General features: G+C 43.7%; 1 long non-coding RNA gene across 1 annotated transcript in view; it reads right to left on the reverse strand.

The window, feature by feature from the left end:
* LOC107183655 overlaps positions 1-736 on the reverse strand; it is a 19,677-nt gene extending 18,941 nt beyond the window's left edge. Inside the window, exon 1 of the long non-coding RNA XR_001514444.1 lies at positions 449-736. This is a non-coding gene — a long non-coding RNA (uncharacterized LOC107183655). The remainder of the gene's footprint in view (positions 1-448) is intronic.
* Positions 737-5,930: the final 5,194 nt, after the last annotated feature.

Raw genomic sequence — 5,930 nt, forward strand, 5'->3', positions numbered from 1 at the left:
TCCCAGCGCCGGCGGGAAGAAAGGACGCGCAGGACGCCCGCGGGGGTCGGCGGAAGGTGCTGGGGTAGGAATCCGCCCCGACCGGGGTCGCTGACCGAGCTCTGCACCTGGGGGCCTGGAGGAGTCCTTGACGTGCATACACTGCACTCTCACACCAGCAGATCTTGGAAGCGTTCACAATTTGGGGATAGCTGTCATTTTAAAATTTCATCCGCGTTCACCTGTCACTACCAGTTGGTTTGCCCGTGATGTGTCTGCAAACTTGCAAACTCACGGAGTGCAAAGATCAGAAGCTGCAAGGGAAACGCTCAGGTCTTGTTTAAAAATATTGTGGCAGTTTTAACAGGTAATATTAGATCGCAGAGGAACAGAGGAGCGGAATTAAAATGGATTAGTCACGTAGGCAGTGCTGGGCTGTTTTGTTAGAAAAGTGCACGCAGTGAGTTACCTTCTCAGGTTTTCACTTTCTGGAAGTTCCTCCTGTGAAGCAGCAGATGATGACATGCCATAACGTCCGCGTGGGTTTGGGAGAAACACTGGAAGAGAGGACACACAGCTAAATTTACTTTCTTTCGGGTGGCGGCTGATGTCCTCCCGAGGACTTCAAAGAGCTGCTTCTAATCTAAGTGCCAGTCCAGGGGCCCTTGGGTTCAAGGGTACCCTTTTCCCTCCGTTTTTCGGTAGTAAGACATTAAATATTGTCCTCTCGTTAAGCTTTAAAAATTACGTTGTGCTTACAGGTGTAAATCCTGCACAGAAGGGTCCTTACAGATGTTTGGCAAGGGCAGCCTTCTTTATTCTTGTTTGAGTGTAAGATATTGGAAAATTGGGTCTGGAAAAAATAATTTCAAGGAGCCATTGAAAGGCTTCTTATTTTATTTTTAGCATCTTGCACAAAAGTTAACCTGCCACCTTGGTATTAGAAAAATGTTTTCCTTGGCTATGGTGATTTCCTGTTATATGTGAATATCAGTAAGAATAGGAGTAATGAAGACATTGAGGCATTGTAGGGTTTTAGTTTATTTCATTCTGTCTCTGATTAAAATGACAAAAATCCTTGGGAATGCTATAGCTGATATAAGGAAATGTAGTCAGCTTGTATGTCTAGTAAATAATTTGCTATGTTTAACAAAACCTTGCATCTTGTCTTATTTCAGAATTATTGATAAAATTGAGTAATCTCGGCTAAATTAATTTTAAAATTTCCTTTTTGTGACTAGTAAATAACACCCATTGTTCTATAGGAAAGTTAATAGGTCTTCATTCTCCTTGTTTAGAGAATAAGTTAAGGCGTTAAATATTTTTCTTTTTTACAAAATATTTTTATTGATTTCAGAGAGGGAGGGAGAGAGAGAGAAACATCAATGATGAGAGAGAATCATTGATGAGCTTGATGAGCCCACAGCCTGGGCATGTGCCCTGACTGGGATCTAACCTGACCTCATGGCTCCATTGGTCTGCACTCAACCACTGAGCCACGCCGGCCAGGCAGATATTTTCTTGTAATACCACTTTAAGATTTGTTATTAAGGATTCTGGGGCTGTGCACTGTGGATCCTTTGAAATAAGAAATTACATGTCTTACAAAATGGGGGGGGGGTTTGAAACTTTTGAAGAATTTATTGCATAAACTTTATTTAAAGCAAAAGGTGGTTGGATGGGAATAGAAGTATGTCAGGTTTTTGTGTCTGTGGACGTAGACACTGTCCTAAGACTGAGGCCTATCTCTTCCATTGTAATAAATCCAGTTGTTTTTGTTTGTGCTACTCATGGGTATTATTGGGAATGAGAGCTCTGTAAAAACACCCTGAAACATGAATCTCTATTCTGGATTCCACAGACACATGATCTGTTTTATTTTCATGGACATGACCACTTTATAGTATGTTTTGAACAGTTTAAGATCTTGCTAATGTATAATTAACTTGTGTACATACATTTCATTGTGGAGTGTTTAAAATACTTTAAGGAATAAGCAGTACCCACTCAAGCATCACATGTTTGCTAGCCCCTTTGTTTTGGACTTATCTTGCCTACTTCTTTTATGCTTTTTAGTAGAATGAAGAATTGTACAGTTACATTAAATGCAAATTTCCTTTCTGAACTGACATGTTCAAAAACTAGTACAATAGAATATACTCTCTTAAACTTGATGGGGCAAGTGGGAAATTAGAGAAGTCGATGCTGGGGGGAACAGTAATCCTCGTCTTGTCAGAATCCTCGCAGCTGAACATACCATTAAGCTTTCAGATAGTTGGTCATTTCTCAATATGTTGTATTTAGGAGGCTGCACATGAATATAAACGGTATGTTAATTTCATATTTTTTAAAGAGAACTTTCTGAAAAAGATAAAATGTAGATATACTGTGTGTATACTACATGATCAGAGGGCACATATTGGGTGATGAATGACGTGGCTGTTGGTTGTTTGAAGAATTACCAGCCGAACTGTATGATACTGATTTACTTATTGGTATTACAGTTAGGTTAATGTATAATTATGGTTTATTTGCAAAATAAATCTGATTTACTTCTTTCTCATTTTGATAATTTTAAACTTACACTTTCATTAGAACTTTTAAGGGGTCTGATAGAGTGTTTTTCTGCAGCGTCATTTCAGAATTCAGAAAAGAATCAATAGAGAAAAATATTTTAAGTTTCCCAAGTTACCATTAATTTTATTAGAAGCTAATGTTTAATTCATAGCTATGACAGTATTAAAATCCAAAAATATCTTGATTTAAGATATATCACTGCATGCTTACTAATCAGTGCCTCTGGGTAAATCATTTGGTACTTGGAACACATACACAGGAGTTTCATAGCTAGGCCAACCCCAATCGCGATGTAACTGAGCTACGGTTATTATGTTAGCCGAGCTCTAGGCCTAGGAAGAAGTGAGAAGACTCCATTTCCGAGGTTTAAGGCCCATCCTTCCCCAAGCCAGGTTCTTGTTATAAACCTTTTCAGTTGCTGCCTTCCAGTGTACCCATGGCGCCCTTCCCCCGGCCTCCAGGCCCCCTCTTCCCAGCGAGGTGGCACGTCAAGGGCTTCCAATGTAGCCTGTGACCCAGCGCTCCCATCCCTTCCTCACCCTTGCCCTCCTGTCTCATCCCGCTGGTGTGCAGGGGATCGCATCTAGATGTGAAGAGGAAAACAAACGGTGGAACTAATTCACCTTAACCTGTAAGTGACTCATAAGCAAACCCTCCCCAAGGTTCTCCACGTGTTCTGTAAGTCTGTAAGAGGTTGCTGTTAACTTAGATAATTTTAAAGTAAAATCCAGGCAGCGTTGGGAGGAAAGAATTTACAGTCTCTGCATGAATAAGCCACATCTCACTGGGAGTCAGCCCCAGGTTCCTCTCTACTCCTGGATGAGCGGCTCTCTGGAATGCCATAGATTTCATAAAAGTGTGCGTATATACACGCTATGTATGTACGTGTGTGTGTATAGATATAGATGTAAGGAATACCTATATCTACATACGTTTCCTACATCATGAAGAGGAGGAGTTAAGAGTGGTGATTATGAAACCATTTGAATATAATGGTCATTTATAAGATATTTGTTGTTTGGGGATAGTTGATACTGTGTTTTAATTTACAGGAACCATAAAGAAAGAGACCTAGGATCTCTCATGACTAAAATTGGCTTCTTAAAATACGGCTGGGGCTGGACCATCATATGATGTATATTACAACATGAACCAGGTGTAGTTCTTACATTTGGGAGGGGATCCTTTGATCTCTTGGGGGAAATATCTGTGTTATGGGAACTCAGCATATAGCCCCATAAGAAAGAGGAAGTGCCCTGACCGGTTTGGCTCAGTGGATAGAGCATTGGCCTGGGGACTGAAGGGTCCCAGGTTCAATTCCGGTCAAGAGCATGTACCTTGGTTGTGGGTACATCCCCAGTAGCGGGTGTGCAGAGGCAGCTGATCGATGTTTCTAACTCTCTATCCCTCTCCCTTCCTCTCTGTAAAAAATCAATAAAATATATTTTAAAAAAGAAAGAAAGAGGAAGGATGAGGATGAGAGCACAAAGAGGACTGTAGTTTGTAAAGTAGCAGGAGGTGCTGTTACTAGATTGTGAATTCTACTGGGGCACCGATCCGAAGGCATCCCTTTTGGATATGAAAGGCGGCTGCTGATCAGATTCTAACTCAGCCATTGGGTTTCACGTAACAGCAGCCTTTCTAGAGATGTTATTGAACACTGCGGCGGAATAGAGGGGGTAAAAGGTGAATGAGACCAACTTCCTGCCCTCAGGGAGCTTATACCCTAACACCAACTGCTGAGTCCTTGAACCACAAGGAGGCACTCCATAGGGCTGTGGGAACACCCTCCCTGACACCCTCCCTCCACGCTGGGATGTGGGGATTTGGGTAGGACAGAGGCCTTTCCTGCTCACCAGGGAAGAGAACTATTCCTTCACTCCTGCCTCAGTCTATTCCAGGCTTCAGCCTGCAGTATGGCCCCACAACTCACTCTCAGAACTCACGAGTAACTACTGGCCTCTCTCTGCAGCTTGACACCAACCCTTGAAATGCTTTTCACCTAGACTTACACGTTGTCTTCCCTACCTTCCCTTTGCAGTTCTTTGCAAAACTTTAATCCCAAAGTTTTAAATTCAGTCTCTTTTCTACTGCCTTTTGCTATTCTCCCTCGATGAGCACATCCACTCCCAAGCTTCAGTCACCGCCTCTCGGAGACTGCCCTCCAGATTGCTAACTGTAGCTGGAGGAGTGGTTCACAGGCCAGGGGCCAAGGTTATTGCAAGTGCTCTCAAATCCAAGTGCACACCAGCACTGGCTGCGGAGTGAGATGCCTCTCACACATGTCCAGTTTGCAAATGAAAAGTAAGCAAGCACGTTATGACTTACTAAAATATAGTCACTTAATTAAAAGTGTAACCAAATTCATAGTAGTAGTCATATGCATTCTCAACAAATACTAACAGTAAAACTATCAATGAATATTTGCCACTTTGTATTTAAAGTGATTTTCAGACCTGAAAAGTTTGAGAACCATTAGCTCAAATCATTTTTCTGATAATTCAGCATTCCAACTACTACTTGGGGATTATCAAAATCTCAAAATGGATACGTCCAAAAGCAAGTATGTCTATCTCGCCTCCCTCCCTTCTTCCAGACTCCCAGATTTGTTCTTCCCAAGGTTCTTAGTTCTTTACTTGCACCACTACGCTCCCAGTTTCCTGAAGTGACAGGAGTGGGATTGCATCTTTGTGTTTCCTCCTCCTTCCTCACATCTGCATGTCCTGAAGCCACAGCATCACCCTTTTCCTTCTCTGCCTCCAAAGCACCGGGTTCTAGTTCCCAAGCGTCTTGTCCCAACAGCTGCCTCACCGCCTCGCTGCAGCGCCAGCTTCCATTTCCTAAAGCACAGGTGTGGCTCCTCGCTCCTCACAGAGGCGCCCCAGACCCACACCTCCTCCCCAGCTCTCTCTCTGCTCCCCTGAGGCCCCCGTGCTCCTACCAAACAGACCCGCTGGCATTCCTCACAGGTGCCTCCTGCTCCCTCACACCTCCAAGGCCTCTCCCAGAAGCCTCCCACCCCGCGGCTGTGCACCGCTCTCTGAATCCACGGTGTGTCCTCTCTAAGTCTGCCGGCGACTGAGCCCGTCCTGGGGATCCAGAGGAGGTGGGCTCGCCCGCCCGGAGAACCATTTCAGGGGAAGGAGACGAGGAACCACACCTCACCGCTGTGATAGATGCTGTGCCGAGGGGCCCACGGGAGGAGTCACACACTGCCGAGCGGACGTGCTGTACTGCTGGCTCCCTGTGTGGAGTGTGTGAGGAGAGGTGCAGTTAGAGGCTTTCTCTTGATGTATTTGACCTTCATGTCGAAGCATGAATTGTTTGTAAAAACAGAGAATCTCATCATATAAAAATTGTACATTAAATCTAAT

This window comes from Myotis davidii, unplaced genomic scaffold (assembly GCF_000327345.1).
Source record: "Myotis davidii unplaced genomic scaffold, ASM32734v1 scaffold221, whole genome shotgun sequence".
NCBI lineage: Eukaryota > Metazoa > Chordata > Mammalia > Chiroptera > Vespertilionidae > Myotis > Myotis davidii.